At 41.3% G+C, this 16,614-nt stretch overlaps 3 protein-coding genes across 3 annotated transcripts in view; 1 reads left to right on the top strand and 2 right to left on the bottom strand.

Annotated features, from left to right (window-relative positions):
* The window catches only part of LOC309493868 (putative adhesion G protein-coupled receptor E4P), a 63,165-nt gene extending 49,538 nt beyond the window's left edge, over window positions 1-13,627 (bottom strand). Inside the window, exon 1 of the mRNA XM_082163143.1 lies at window positions 13,610-13,627. The gene's annotated coding sequence lies outside the window, so the exon portion shown is untranslated. The remainder of the gene's footprint in view (window positions 1-13,609) is intronic.
* The window catches only part of LOC309493687 (piggyBac transposable element-derived protein 4-like), a 203,653-nt gene that overhangs the window by 69,057 nt on the left and 117,982 nt on the right, over window positions 1-16,614 (top strand). The gene's annotated exons all lie outside the window — the stretch shown is intronic.
* Window positions 1-16,614, bottom strand: part of LOC309493754 (polymeric immunoglobulin receptor-like) — a 140,074-nt gene that overhangs the window by 72,079 nt on the left and 51,381 nt on the right. The window lies entirely within an intron of this gene.

The raw sequence follows: 16,614 nt of genomic DNA, 5'->3' as shown, positions 1-16,614 counted from the left end.
TGTGTTTTTACTCAGGACTGTTGGAAACCTTGGAATAGATAAACCTCTTTTTTTTAATGGACCCTAAGTGCTTGGATATTTTAAAATTGTTGTCTTTTTATCAGCATCTTTTCAAGATTTGGAGTTTTATTCATATTCAAAAGACAGAAAATTTGCATTCCATTTTTTGGTTTCTGAATGAACCCTTGATTTTTAAGGCAAGACTGGATCTGTCTGCGACCATTTTTTTTACCAGGATTCAATAAGATTTTACAAAATTCAGGTTCCCTTTCAGTCGCTCAAGTTCGACGTAACGTCGACGTGACGACATAATTTCCCCCCTAGTTTATACCTTGAAACACAAACACACTCACACATCTGTTCAATTCTACAGATCCACAAACATTCAGACAAAACACAATCCATTAGAGGAAACATCAGAGTACATTACCAGCTGAGGTCGTCTCTGGTGTGACTGTTGTATCGGGGCTTATGATGTTAGTAACAGCTGAAAAATAATGACTAATGGTTAATACCAATAAATCAACAAACACAAATAATACCAAGAGCTCATGAACACATAATTATCTGCACAGTATACTGAATAGCACACAGTTGTTCTAACCAGCTCATAGACATAATAATTGTCTGGACAGGCTTTGACATTAATGGGAAAAAACAAACGGAGTTGCTAACTGTCTTACAATGAGCTAATTGTCTTACATTGACAGCTGTCAGTGTGAAAACCTTGTCCCAAGATGTTTTTGATAAATTTTGGACGCAGAAGGACCACCTCTCGTTGAGGAGCATTCAAGTGGGACTTAAATATGCCATGGAGGGGTAAAAGATTATAAAATAAATATGGTGAGTAACAAGATTAATTTGGAAGCGAGGGTTTACAGATCACAAACAAGCGGGAGACGCCTCATGTTGCGGTCGTCACTATCGCAGAAAAACAATATCTAGGATCACCACTGTTCATTTATACCGCAGGGTAAGTTTAAGTTAATTTACGTTTAACCAGTTTAATATGGAGAGGCACTCCCAGTCAACAATTTGATCTCTCAGTGATCTCACCATGAGCTCTCATGATACCTGTGATGTGTTCACAATCCGAGTTCACAGTGAGCTAAAAGTGTATCCTCACAGCGTCCTCACTGTGTGCTCATGCTATAGTCATATATAGCAACTATATTGGTCTGATTGGTTGAAGGACTATCCAATTGAGTTCAGAGTCATCTGAACTATGCCCGTTGATCACGCCTCTCGTGCAGGAGAAAACACAGAGCAGACTCACCAGACTAATGTTCAATCTTAAGATTGAGCTTGGTCTGGTGATAGCCAGACTACACAAAGACTAGATATCCAGCATGCATTGCAGCATGAAGGTTTCAATCGTCACCATTGTTGAGATTCATAAGCTGATTCTTGATGCCTCTTTGTGTCTAAATGACACAGTAGTTCAAATGTTTGTGTCTTATTATGCAATTCAGATCCATTATAAATGATTATGACACTGTTGGATATCAAACTGTGTAATCTGAGGTCTATTATAATTTAAAATATCAAGGTCAAACAAAATAATAAAACATTACCATCTAAATCTCTATTAATTGCTGAGATCTTCACATATTTAATGTGAATATATTTAAGTAATAGGACAGGTGATACATCTAGATCAATATTATTGTGTACCAAACAGGTCAATCTTTGACAATAGTTCCTTAATTAGAGATATTATATAGGCCTCCAAATTATTTAATATCAATTGTGGTGTGTTGTCTTTAGACCAAGAGAAAGCGTTTGATCAGGTTTAGCATGCTTATCTATGGAATGTTTTAGAAGCTTTTGGTTTTAATGAGAAGTTTAAGTTTAATAGTGCTCTTATGTGCTTCATTCGAGGTCAGTAGAGGTATTAGACAAGGATGTTCATTATCAGGAATGTTATATTCTCTTGTTATTCAACCACTTCTACAAACAATTAGGAAGAATTTAGATGGTTTTAGGATACCACTTTGTGATGTTAATTTTTGTATATCAGCTTATGCCGACGACCTTATAATAATTAATAAACAAAGTGACATATATGTTTTATCTAAATTGATAGAAGACTTTGGAAAATGGTCTTCAGCAAAAGTAAATTGTAAAAAAAAGTGGGGCATTTTTATTAGGGGATTGGAATGAAGGGAAACCAATTCTTCCTGAAGGTCTGAGTTGAAATAGGTAGGGTTGCAGAGATTTATTATTATTTATTTTTTTTTATATTTTTTTTTAGGAGATGATAATATCTTACAAAAAAATTGGGATGATTTATTACAAAGAGTGAAAGGTCATCTAGACAAATGGAAGTGGATTCTACCCAACCTGTCTTATAGGGGAAGAACACTTATTGTAAATAATTTGGTCGCTTTACTCTTATGGCACAGACTGGTTTGTATTGATCCTCCAGTGAAATTGATGGCCGGGATTCAAGCGGATTTTGTTGACTTTTTTTGGGAGTATTTTATTTTTGCCCAAAGAAGAAGGGGGCCAAGGAGTGGTTCTTCTCCAGAGAAGGAGTGCAGCTTTCCAGTTGTGTTTTTACTCAGGACTGTTGGAAACCTTGGAATAGATAAACCTCTTTTTTTAATGGACCCTAAGTGCTTGGATATTTTAAAATTGTTGTCTTTTTATCAGCATCTTTTCAAGATTTGGGGCCCTATTTTAACGATCTGAAACGCAAGTGTCAAAGCGCAAAGCGCAAGTAACTTTGTGGGCGGGTCTCGGCGCTGTTGCTATTTTCCCGGCGGGATAAATGACTCTTGCGTCAGGCGCAAATCTAAAATGGGTTGGTCTGAAGTAGCTTCATTATTCATAGGTGTGGTTTGGGCGTAACGTGAAATAAACCAATCAGAGCGTCATCTCACATTCCCTTTAAGAGCAGATGCGCTTTTTCCATAGCGGATTGCTATTGTAACGGCGGATTTGCCAGGCGCGCGCCAGCAGCGGTTCACAGCCAAGGAGAGCAACGCTCTCGTCACGGCCGTAAAAGAGAGAAGTTACATTGAAATGGAGAAACCCACCCAAATTAACTTCGGTTAATTTGGGTAAATGTGTAAGCTAGATGTATGCTTTTATAATAAATTGTTTATCTATCTATCTATCTATCTATCTATCTATCGTAATAATGTATGATTTGCAAAAATGAAAACTGCTGCTTCTGTGTAGATGAGAGAATCAAAGTGCGCGTTGTGCACACGCTACATTGATTATGGCCAAGCATGCGCCCTTAAAATAGCCTATGAATAACATGCGCAACGCGCCACTGACTTTAAACTATTTTTTCCTGGTTAGTGGCGCAATTGTTTTCTAAACCTGCAAAATAGCAAGAAGGAACGTTTGCGCCGGAACACGCCTCCTCTTTGCGCTGAACCGCCCCCGGGAGCGCAAGTGTATTTCTTAGTTAACCAACGTGCTTCTGTGGAGGGAAAAGTCCGCTTTGCGCGGGTGCAAAATAGGAATGATACATGCGTCGGTGTACAAAGTCACTTGCGCTGGGTGCAAGATAGGGCCCTTGGAGTTTTATTCATATTCAAAAGACAGAAAATTTGCATTCCATTTTTTGGTTTCTGAATGAACCCTTGATTTTTAAGGCAAGACTGGATCTGTCTGCGACCATTTTTTTTTACCAGGATTCAATACGATTTTACAAAATTCAGGTTCCCTTTCAGTCGCTCACGTTCGACGTAACGTCGACGTGACGACATCATTTCCCCCCTAGTTTATACCTTGAAACACAAACACACTCACACATCTGTTCAATTCTACAGATCCACAAACATTCAGACAAAACACAATCCATTAGAGGAAACATCAGAGTACATTACCAGCTGAGGTCGTCTCTGGTGTGACTGTTGTATCGGGGCTTATGATGTTAGTAACAGCTGAAAAATAATGACTAATGGTTAATACCAATAAATCAACAAACACAAATAATACCAAGAGCTCATGAACACATAATTATCTGCACAGTATGCTGAATAGCACACAGTTGTTCTAACCAGCTCATAGACATAATAATTGTCTGGACAGGCTTTGACATTAATGGGAAAAAACAAACGGAGTTGCTAACTGTCTTACAATGAGCTAATTGTCTTACATTGACAGCTGTCAGTGTGAAAACCTTGTCCCAAGATATTTTTGATAAATTTTGGACGCAGAAGGACCACCTCTCGTTGAGGAGCATTCAAGTGGGACTTAAATATGCCATGGAGGGGTAAAAGATTATAAAATAAATATGGTGAGTAACAAGATTAATTTGGAAGCGAGGGTTTACAGATCACAAACAAGCGGGAGACGCCTCATGTTGCGGTCGTCACTATCGCAGAAAAACAATATCTAGGATCACCACTGTTCATTTATACCGCAGGGTAAGTTTAAGTTAATTTACGTTTAACCAGTTAAATATGGAGAGGCACTCCCAGTCAACAATTTGATCTCTCAGTGATCTCACCATGAGCTCTCATGATACCTGTGATGTGTTCACAATCCGAGTTCACAGTGAGCTAAAAGTGTATCCTCACAGCGCCCTCACTGTGTGCTCATGCTATAGTCATATATAGCAACTATATTGGTCTGATTGGTTGAAGGACTATCCAATTGCGTTCAGAGTCATTTGAACTATGCCCGTTGATCACACCTCTCGTGCAGGAGAAAACACAGAGCAGACTCACCAGACTAATGTTCAATCTTAAGATTGAGCTTGGTCTGGTGATAGCCAGACTACACAAAGACTAGATACCCAGCATGCATTGCAGCATGAAGGTTTCAATCGTCACCATTGTTGAGATTCATAAGCTGATTCTTGATGCCTCTTTGTGTCTAAATGACACAGTAGTTCAAATGTTTGTGTCTTATTATGCAATTCAGATCCATTATAAATGATTATGACACTGTTGGATATCAAACTGTGTAATCTGAGGTCTATTATAATTTAAAATATCAAGGTCAAACAAAATAATAAAACATCAACATCTAAATCTCTATTAATTACTGAGATCTTCACATATTTAATGTGAATATATTTAAGTAATAGGACAGGTGATCCATCTAGATCAATATTATTGTGTACCAAACAGGTCAATCTTTGACAATATTTCCTTAATTAGAGATATTATATAGGCTTCCAAATTATTTAATATCAATTGTGGTGTGTTGTCTTTAGACCAAGAGAAAGCGTTTGATCAGGTTTAGCATGCTTATCTATGGAATGTTTTAGAAGCTTTTGGTTTTAATGAGAAGTTTAAGTTTAAGTTTAATAGTGCTCTTATGTGCTTCATTCGAGGTCAGTAGAGGTATTAGACAAGGATGTTCATTATCAGGAATGTTATATTCTCTTGTTATTCAACCACTTCTACAAACATCCATCCATCCATCCATCCATCCATCCATCCATCCATCCATCTTCTTCCGCTTATCCGGGGCCGGGTCGCGGGGGCAGCAGTCTAAGCAGGGATGCCCAGACTTCCCTCTCCCTAGACACTTCCTCCAGCTCTTCCGGGGGAACACCGAGGCGTTCCCAGGCCAGCCGGGAGACATAGTCCCTCCAGCGTGTCCTAGGTCTTCCCCGGGGTCTCCTCCCGGTGGGACATGCCCGGAACACCTTCCCGGGAAGGCGTCCAGGAGGCATCCGGAAAAGATGCCCAAGCCACCTCAACTGGCCCCTCTCGATGTGGAGGAGCAGCGGCTCTACTCTGAGCTCCTCCCGAGTGACTGAGCTTCTCACCCTATCTCTAAGGGATCGCCCAGCCACCCTGCGGAGAAAGCTCATTTCGGCCGCCTGTATCCGGGATCTTGTCCTTTCGGTCATAACCCACAGCTCATGACCATAGGTGAGAGTAGGAACGTAGATTGACCGGTAAATCGAGAGCTTCGCCTTACGGCTCAGCTCCTTCTTCACCACGACAGACCGGTACAGCGACCGCATTACTGCAGAAGCTGCACCGATCCATCTGTCAATCTCCCGTTCCATCCTTCGTGAACAAGACCCCAAGATACTTGAACTCCTCCACTTGAGGCAGGAACTCTCCACCAACCTGAAGCGGGCAAACCACCCTTTTCAGACTGAGAACCATGGCCTCGGATTTGGAGGTGCTGATTCTCATCCCAGCCGCTTCACACTCGGCTGCAAACCGTCCTCGTGCATGCTGAAGGTCCTGGTCTGATGGGGCCAACATGACAACATCATCCGCAAAGAGCAGAGAGGAAATTGTGTGGTCCCCAAACCTGACCCCCTCCGGCCCCTGGCTGCGCCTAGAAATTCTGTCCATAAAAGTTATGAACAGAACCGGTGACAAAGGGCAGCCCTGTCGGAGTCCAACATGCACCGGGAACAAGTCTGACTTACTGCCGGCAATGCGAACCAAGCTCCTGCTCCGGTCGTACAGGGACCGGGTAGCCCTTAGCAAAGGGCCCCGAACCCCATACTCCCAGAGCACCCTCCACAAGATGCCGCGAGGGACACAGTCGAATGCCTTCTCCAAATCCACAAAGCACATGTGGATTGGTTGGGCAAACTCCCATGAACCCTCCAGCACCCTGTAGAGGGTATAGAGCTGGTCCAGTGTTCCACGACCAGGACGAAAACCACACTGTTCCTCCTGAATCCGAGGTTCTACTATCGGCCGGATTCTCCTCTCCAGTACCCTGGAATATACTTTCCCGGGGAGGCTGAGAAGTGTGATCCCCCTATAGTTGTTCTACAAACAATTAGGAAGAATTTAGATGGTTTTAGGATACCACTTTGTGATGTTAATTTTTGTATATCAGCTTATGCCGACGACCTTATAATAATTAATAAACAAAGTGACATATATGTTTTATCTAAATTGATAGAAGACTTTGGAAAATGGTCTTCAGCAAAAGTAAATTGTAAAAAAAGTGGGGCATTTTTATTAGGGGATTGGAATGAAGGGAAACCAATTCTTCCTGAAGGTCTGAGTTGAAATAGGTAGGGTTGCAGAGATTTATTATTATTATTATTATTATTATTTTTAGGAGATGATAATATCTTACAAAAAAAATGGGATGATTTATTACAAAGAGTGAAAGGTCGTCTAGACAAATGGAAGTGGATTCTACCCAACCTGTCTTATAGGGGAAGAACACTTATTGTAAATAATTTGGTCGCTTTACTCTTATGGCACAGACTGGTTTGTACTGATCCTCCAGTGAAATTGATGGCCGGGATTCAAGCGGATTTTGTTGACTTTTTTTGGGAGTATTTTATTTTTGCCCAAAGAAGAAGGGGGCCAAGGAGTGGTTCTTCTCCAGAGAAGGAGTGCAGCTTTCCAGTTGTGTTTTTACTCAGGACTGTTGGAAACCTTGGAATAGATAAACCTCTTTTTTTTAATGGACCCTAAGTGCTTGGATATTTTAAAATTGTTGTCTTTTTATCAGCATCTTTTCAAGATTTGGAGTTTTATTCATATTCAAAAGACAGAAAATTTGCATTCCATTTTTTGGTTTCTGAATGAACCCTTGATTTTTAAGGCAAGACTGGATCTGTCTGCGACCATTTTTTTACCAGGATTCAATAAGATTTTACAAAATTCAGGTTCCCTTTCAGTCGCTCAAGTTCGACGTAACGTCGACGTGACGACATAATTTCCCCCCTAGTTTATACCTTGAAACACAAACACACTCACACATCTGTTCAATTCTACAGATCCACAAACATTCAGACAAAACACAATCCATTAGAGGAAACATCAGAGTACATTACCAGCTGAGGTCGTCTCTGGTGTGACTGTTGTATCGGGGCTTATGATGTTAGTAACAGCTGAAAAATAATGACTAATGGTTAATACCAATAAATCAACAAACACAAATAATACCAAGAGCTCAAGAACACATAATTATCTGCACAGTATGCTGAATAGCACACAGTTGTTCTAACCAGCTCATAGACATAATAATTGTCTGGACAGGCTTTGACATTAATGGGAAAAAACAAACGGAGTTGCTAACTGTCTTACAATGAGCTAATTGTCTTACATTGACAGCTGTCAGTGTGAAAACCTTGTCCCAAGATGTTTTTGATAAATTTTGGACGCAGAAGGACCACCTCTCGTTGAGGAGCATTCAAGTGGGACTTAAATATGCCATGGAGGGGTAAAAGATTATAAAATAAATATGGTGAGTAACAAGATTAATTTGGAAGCGAGGGTTTACAGATCACAAACAAGCGGGAGACGCCTCATGTTGCGGTCGTCACTATCGCAGAAAAACAATATCTAGGATCACCACTGTTCATTTATACCGCAGGGTAAGTTTAAGTTAATTTACGTTTAACCAGTTAAATATGGAGAGGCACTCCCAGTCAACAATTTGATCTCTCAGTGATCTCACCATGAGCTCTCATGATACCTGTGATGTGTTCACAATCCGAGTTCACAGTGAGCTAAAAGTGTATCCTCACAGCGCCCTCACTGTGTGCTCATGCTATAGTCATATATAGCAACTATATTGGTCTGATTGGTTGAAGGACTATCCAATTGCGTTCAGAGTCATTTGAACTATGCCCGTTGATCACGCCTCTCGTGCAGGAGAAAACACAGAGCAGACTCACCAGACTAATGTTCAATCTTAAGATTGAGCTTGGTCTGGTGATAGCCAGACTACACAAAGACTAGATACCCAGCATGCATTGCAGCATGAAGGTTTCAATCGTCACCATTGTTGAGATTCATAAGCTGATTCTTGATGCCTCTTTGTGTCTAAATGACACAGTAGTTCAAATGTTTGTGTCTTATTATGCAATTCAGATCCATTATAAATGATTATGACACTGTTGGATATCAAACTGTGTAATCTGAGGTCTATTATAATTTAAAATATCAAGGTCAAACAAAATAATAAAACATCAACATCTAAATCTCTATTAATTGCTGAGATCTTCACATATTTAATGTGAATATATTTAAGTAATAGGACAGGTGATCCATCTAGATCAATATTATTGTGTACCAAACAGGTCAATCTTTGACAATATTTCCTTAATTAGAGATATTATATAGGCTTCCAAATTATTTAATATCAATTGTGGTGTGTTGTCTTTAGACCAAGAGAAAGCGTTTGATCAGGTTTAGCATGCTTATCTATGGAATGTTTTAGAAGCTTTTGGTTTTAATGAGAAGTTTAAGTTTAAGTTTAATAGTGCTCTTATGTGCTTCATTCGAGGTCAGTAGAGGTATTAGACAAGGATGTTCATTATCAGGAATGTTATATTCTCTTGTTATTCAACCACTTCTACAAACAATTAGGAAGAATTTAGATGGTTTTAGGATACCACTTTGTGATGTTAATTTTTGTATATCAGCTTATGCCGACGACCTTATAATAATTAATAAACAAAGTGACATATATGTTTTATCTAAATTGATAGAAGACTTTGGAAAATGGTCTTCAGCAAAAGTAAATTGTAAAAAAAAAGTGGGGCATTTTTATTAGGGGATTGGAATGAAGGGAAACCAATTCTTCCTGAAGGTCTGAGTTGAAATAGGTAGGGTTGCAGAGATTTTTTATTTTTTTATTTTTTTTGGAGATGATAATATCTTACAAAAAAATTGGGATGATTTATTACAAAGAGTGAAAGGTCGTCTAGACAAATGGAAGTGGATTCTACCCAACCTGTATTATAGGGGAAGAACACTTATTGTAAATAATTTGGTCGCTTTACTCTTATGGCACAGACTGGTTTGTATTGATCCTCCAGTGAAATTGATGGCCGGGATTCAAGCGGATTTTGTTGACTTTTTTTGGGAGTATTTTATTTTTGCCCAAAGAAGAAGGGGGCCAAGGAGTGGTTCTTCTCCAGAGAAGGAGTGCAGCTTTCCAGTTGTGTTTTTACTCAGGACTGTTGGAAACCTTGGAATAGATAAACCTCTTTTTTTAATGGACCCTAAGTGCTTGGATATTTTACAATTGTTGTCTTTTTATCAGCATCTTTTCAAGATTTGGAGTTTTATTCATATTCAAAAGACAGAAAATTTGCATTCCATTTTTTGGTTTCTGAATGAACCCTTGATTTTTAAGGCAAGACTGGATCTGTCTGCGACCATTTTTTTACCAGGATTCAATAAGATTTTACAAAATTCAGGTTCCCTTTCAGTCGCTCAAGTTCGACGTAACGTCGACGTGACGACATAATTTCCCCCCTAGTTTATACCTTGAAACACAAACACACTCACACATCTGTTCAATTCTACAGATCCACAAACATTCAGACAAAACACAATCCATTAGAGGAAACATCAGAGTACATTACCAGCTGAGGTCGTCTCTGGTGTGACTGTTGTATCGGGGCTTATGATGTTAGTAACAGCTGAAAAATAATGACTAATGGTTAATACCAATAAATCAACAAACACAAATAATACCAAGAGCTCATGAACACATAATTATCTGCACAGTATGCTGAATAGCACACAGATGTTCTAACCAGCTCATAGACATAATAATTGTCTGGACAGGCTTTGACATTAATGGGAAAAAACAAACGGAGTTGCTAACTGTCTTACAATGAGCTAATTGTCTTACATTGACAGCTGTCAGTGTGAAAACCTTGTCCCAAGATGTTTTTGATAAATTTTGGACGCAGAAGGACCACCTCTCGTTGAGGAGCATTCAAGTGGGACTTAAATATGCCATGGAGGGGTAAAAGATTATAAAATAAATATGGTGAGTAACAAGATTAATTTGGAAGCGAGGGTTTACAGATCACAAACAAGCGGGAGACGCCTCATGTTGCGGTCGTCACTATCGCAGAAAAACAATATCTAGGATCACCACTGTTCATTTATACCGCAGGGTAAGTTTAAGTTAATTTACGTTTAACCAGTTTAATATGGAGAGGCACTCCCAGTCAACAATTTGATCTCTCAGTGATCTCACCATGAGCTCTCATGATACCTGTGATGTGTTCACAATCCGAGTTCACAGTGAGCTAAAAGTGTATCCTCACAGCGCCCTCACTGTGTGTTCATGCTATAGTCATAGCAACTATATTGGTCTGATTGGTTGAAGGACTATCCAATTGCGTTCAGAGTCATTTGAACTATGCCCGTTGATCACGCCTCTTTTGTATGTTGTTACACAGCTTTTATTAAAGCTTCAATGATGTCAAGGGTGTGGTGCAAATATAGCACTGTATGTGTGACCAGCAACAATTGTTAAATACAGTCTTCTAGACTGCAAACAACGAACAAATGATTTTTAGTAAACTAATTTTACAATCAGATTTTGATCTTAAAAATAATATCAAAAGGCTGATAGCATCTTACCATCATAAATGTACAGATGTGTCACTGAAATATTCAATCTAATCTAGTGTAAATCATGTCAGCTATGTTTTGGTGTGAGCGGCTTCTCTGTTAACAAAGACTGATAATGGAAAAAATCTAAAATGAAAAGGTATTTTACTACAGAAAGACCTGAACTTTTGTGTACAGATAATGTATACTTTGTATTTCAGAACTGTGGTAAAGTGACCATTTTAATTGCATTAATTTTGCCAATCATAGATAGCGGAAGGAGCCTCCATTGCTCTATATTATCTTTTAATCTGTCAATCTTAGCCAAAAATTTTAATTTAAATATTTGCTTGGGTTTTTTTTGGTACCACAATGCCAAGATATGTAAAGTGGTCTTCGACTGTTTTGAAAGGTGAGGGACCAACCTGGCTGGAATTTGTGTGTCTAATTTGTCATGTTAGTCCTGATTCGATCTCTGCACATTGACCCCTGTCTTTTACAAAAATACTTTTTATTCTCTGTATATTCTTTATCATATTTGCATTTGATCGTGACTCCTTCTCCTGAATATCCTGTCACACTCATGGAGCTCACGACACCTACAACAAACCAGCATTAAAACACTTTAATTTACACAGAAATGAACTTTCCTCAACAGTCAATAGAACAACATGAAGTTAAAGACTCTCCTCATCAATTCTGTGCTGTTTTTCATGATCTACTCTGAGTTCAGATTCTTACCAGGAAACATCAGCAGAGTGAAAGTCCAGATGATCTTCATTCTTCTCTCTTATTAAATGATCTTCTCTTGTTGTTAGTAGATTCAGTTCTTCTGAAGCTCTCGATGTGTGTTCAGAAGAGTTTTGAGTGTTTCTTTCCTGGTTACATGTTTAACATGAAGAGCTGAATGTGTCAGAGACGCCCACTTCCCCTGAGAGAGAGAGAGAGAGAGAGAGAGAGAGAGAGAGAGAGAGAGAGAGAGAGAGAGAGAGAGAGAGAGAGAGAGAGAGAGATCTTCATAACACAGGCCACCAGCGGCTCACAGATAAACAGAAAATGATCCAGAACTTTTGGGAACTAACCCTTTAATATAAAGTAGGTGAGATATGATTTTCTGGTAGACTGTTTGTACTGATGTCTGACCTGATTATTGAGGACACAATAGACCAGGAAGATGAAGGTTCCCTGCTGGGAGTTCAAGATCAGGAAGAAGATCTCCAGCTCCTTCCAGAAACCCAGAATCCAGGAGCAACCAAGAACCACAAACTGAGCCAGTGTTTTAAATATCATATTCCTGCTGAGAAAGATGGAGAGTTAACATATATTTATTGATTATATTGTTGTGGAAAATTCCCTGAAAACTCCAGATAAGCCTTTATCCATTTTAATCCAGCACCTGTTTAGAGGAAGAAAAATAATTAAATGAACAAACATGAAGGATGAAGGTGTTGATCTCTGAGTCGTTCAAACTAAACTCACTTTTCACTTCCGTAGCCTTTAGGATTCACCCCAGCAGACACAGCCACCACAACCAGAGCAACCGTATATCCAATCACACACAGGAATCTACTGCTAAGCACCTCCCTCCTTTTGGAGCTGATCTGTGATAGGTTCTTCACACAGATGAAGAGCAGCACAGCTTCAATGAACATCCACACAAAGCCGGAGAGAAAGAGGAAGTGCAGCACACCTGATATCACGGCACACAACACCTGGAGATCACGAGAGACGGTTATGATTCTCAGTGAGACTGTGCTGAGCTGTAGGGCTCCTTCATCATTCTCACCTGATGACGGCGTATGAGTCTCAGGAACTGTTGTGTGAGCAGGAACAGAAGGTGAGCCAACAGAAGACTCACGCAGAGGTTGATTCGAGCCACATTATTCACTCCAGGACTCCACTGACAAAGGGCAAAGGTCAACAGGGCCAAACTGAAGAACACCAGCCCCACGATCACACACACCAAATTCAACAGGTCCAGCGCTGAGTCGCTCTGAGGAAACATGTCAGAGTACATGAGTGCCAAATCTGTGCTGTTCTTCAATGCTCACTATAAATGTTCTCGTACCTCTGATGGGCGGCTGGTTTGCATGATGAGAGCGAATGTGGACAGATGAACACAGGAACACACAGTGTAGCTGCTGTTGGTCTTTAAAACAGAACAACCATCTACAATCCACTCGCTGATATTCCAGTACACACAGGACAGAGAACTGCTGGACTCAAACTCCTGCAAAAAGAAGAAAGAACATGCCGAAAATAGTATAACTCTGAATATTAGATGTTTTCAGATATTCATCAGTTCTCAGGTTGGACAAAAACACATTTCAGTCTCTCACGCTGATGTGTTTGAGGGTGAAGTTGACTGGTTTGGTGAGTTTACTGTTCACCAACAGTTTTGAGAAGAGTAGCTGAGATCACAGTGGACATCATGGTTTTAATAGTGTCAGTTGATGTGTTGAAGAAGTCTGGCTTCAGTAGATTCTCCATTGTGTTATAACTCATGAAAGCCACAGCAGCAGCTGATCCTGTGTGACAGAAACAGAAGAAACTTGTATTCAACACATTCAAACCTTTAGTTAAATGTGGTTTAGGGACCGTTCGGTATTTATGGAAAGGACCACCGGAGGAAAATAGGGGAGGGTCATGTCTTTTTATTCTTTGTTGAGGGGAGGGTCATCCAACTTTTTTTAGTCTAGGGGGAGGGTCACCCAACTTTTATAGTCATTAAAACAGCAACATTTCAAAGTGGCTTGTTTGGTGCTATTTTTTCCATTTAGCTCCATGTTGCTCTCGTGGTATCAGCCCCCCATCGATATCAGATGGGTCTGACCCAACAAAAATCCAGTTTGGCGCTGTTTGACAGTGCGCGCGCACTTCAGATCGCGCTCAGAAAAAGTGTATCATGTCAGAACAGAACGCCAATGAAATGTTTACCCGGCAAAGCTTTAAAGCACGAGCAAATAATGAACTTTTGTGATTGCGAATAAGTGCAGTGTCCTGTGAGTGTAACTCTACCGCTGCATTAACATGTGTGATGTGAATGTACTTCGAGTTTTACAGTATTGGGACTGAGGCGCCGGAACTGCAGCTGATAGAATGTGCGCTGTAGCGCAATACTACCATATTTTAGTTTCCATTCTTATTTTGTTTCCACGATGTGTAAGATGTAGGGCTACCACATCTTTAAATTACTATTTGTATTATTTAAGTTAACATAATAAAATACGTAGACCTACTACACCACAAAAACTAGTTGAGGATAAATTCGTTAAAATTGGGCAATTCCAGCGTTATGGACGTGACATTTGCTGTCAAAACTTGAAATATAAATTCTCAGAAAATGCATTTAATACCAATATTTTGAAACGTCTGTTAATATACTCCCTTAAGAAAGAAGTCAAGACATTAGAAAAATATCAGTCTACACATGCGTTTTATATTTAATGTGAGGGAAATACACATGTGACGTGACACAAAAAATCTTTAACTTTTAGGTGGCAAAATATTTTTTAGTAATTCTGTGAATTACACTGTGCAAACCAAAAGATATATACCTCGTCTGTTTCTCCAGCATTCTCCGCTGTTGACGGTGCTAAGAGCAGAGGATACCATTCACTTCCGCCGGTCGAAGAGGCGATAGCAGCCCACCTTTGCCCGCCCTCTGCTGGACGGCGTGTAAAACCGGCTCTGCCCTCTAAAGCCTGCCGCATGACGTCAACACTGCTCGGTCGCGCTTTCTCTGCCGCCGGGCAGGCTGCGTCAGCGCTGCACATGATGGCCACTCTGCAGATTTTCCAGGCCGATCTCCTCCGAAAACTGGACGAGATGGGACCAGATGCAATCTGCATGGTGGACTTGAGAAGCGCTTCGGATCTCGCTCTCCATGCTACTAAGTCCGCTGCACAGGCCATAGGACGGAACATGGCTTCTCTCACCGTGGCTGAGAGACATCTATGGCTGACGCTCTCGGAGATGTCTGAGTCTGAGCGCACCGCGTTCCTCGACGCCCCGGTTTCCTCTGCTGGCCTCTTCGGATCCTCTGTCGATAACTTCGTGGAGAGATTCGCCGAGGTGCAGAAAGCGTCACAGGCTTTTAAGCACTTCCTCCCGTAGCGCTCCAGTTCCGTAGCGCACTGTGCGAAACCACCCGCGCGGAGCTCACAGCCAAAGCCTCCGCCCTCTGCCGCTTCATCGCAGCGCCGACAGGACCGCAGCTCGAGGCCTCGCTCTCGCTCGACTAACCGCCGCCCCGCTCCGCGTGGGCCACGGCCAAGGATTGCGGTGAAGCCTGAAGCCCCGAAGCCATCCTAGCACACCTAGGAAAGCGTCGGTGTTCGAGTCCCGCTGTGGCCGGACTTTCACCGAAGCTCGTCGCTCGTTCAGTTCCAGGAAATTTGACTGTTCCAGCATATTCTGCAGTGTACAAGCCGGAACAGCTACCCGCTTGCCTGCACACAAAAGCCGTTTTTACGGCTGCCCAGATAAATCCCATAAAGAGTGTATTTTCTGGTGTCCCGGCCACGGCCGATGGTGCTATATGTGTAGAAAAGATGCCCACTGCCCAGTGCCCATCCCTACACACAAGCACGGCCCTTCACACAGGGCCCGCGCTCATAAAATCGACTCAGGTCGATCGCGCACCCAACATACAGTGAGGAAAATAAGTATTTGAACACCCTGCTAGAGTGGTTTCCCCTCCTCTTTCCAGGACTCTCTGAGTTCCCTTGGTGATTATGCACTGTGAATCCTGGGCTTCGCCTTCAGGTTTATTAGTGTTAGATCCCAGCACGCACAGCGTTTTGCATTGGGTCCCCTAGCGTAAGATACTTACGCAGTACGAGAGACCTCTCGTAAGAGAACGTACTCGGTTACTAACGTAACCTCGGTTCTCTCTAGAAGAGGGAACGAGTACTGCGTATCTTGCCGTGCATGCAACACACTCTGGTTCGCTTCATCGATGAAAAACCAGGGATCAGCTGTCCCGAGCCTCCTTTTATAGGCCTAAGCCACGCCCGTTTCGGCGGGACATGACGCAGCGAAGCGCCCTCATTGGTCTGACGTCACTATAGGCCTCGCTCGATAGGCTGATGCAGTTGCCGCAGAGCAGCCAATGGGCGCGCGAGCTGTCTCGCCCATGCCTGTATGCTGCTGCAACGCGTTTTGCATTAATACAAAATTATAGGATAATTTTTGGCTTCAATATCTCGTGGAAAAGAGGTTTTCCCCTAGCGTTAGATACTTACGCAGTACTCGTTCCCTCTTCTAGAGAGAATCGAGGTTACGTTAGTAACCGCGTACGTTTCTCCACTCACCAACAGCAGCAAGAATAAAACTGACTCTG

This window comes from Leuciscus leuciscus (genome assembly GCF_965113295.1).
Source record: "Leuciscus leuciscus genome assembly, chromosome: 3".
In the NCBI taxonomy this organism is placed as follows: domain Eukaryota; kingdom Metazoa; phylum Chordata; class Actinopteri; order Cypriniformes; family Leuciscidae; genus Leuciscus; species Leuciscus leuciscus.
Note: the sequence above shows the minus strand (reverse complement) of the source record. Positions and strands in the feature narration are given on the sequence as shown.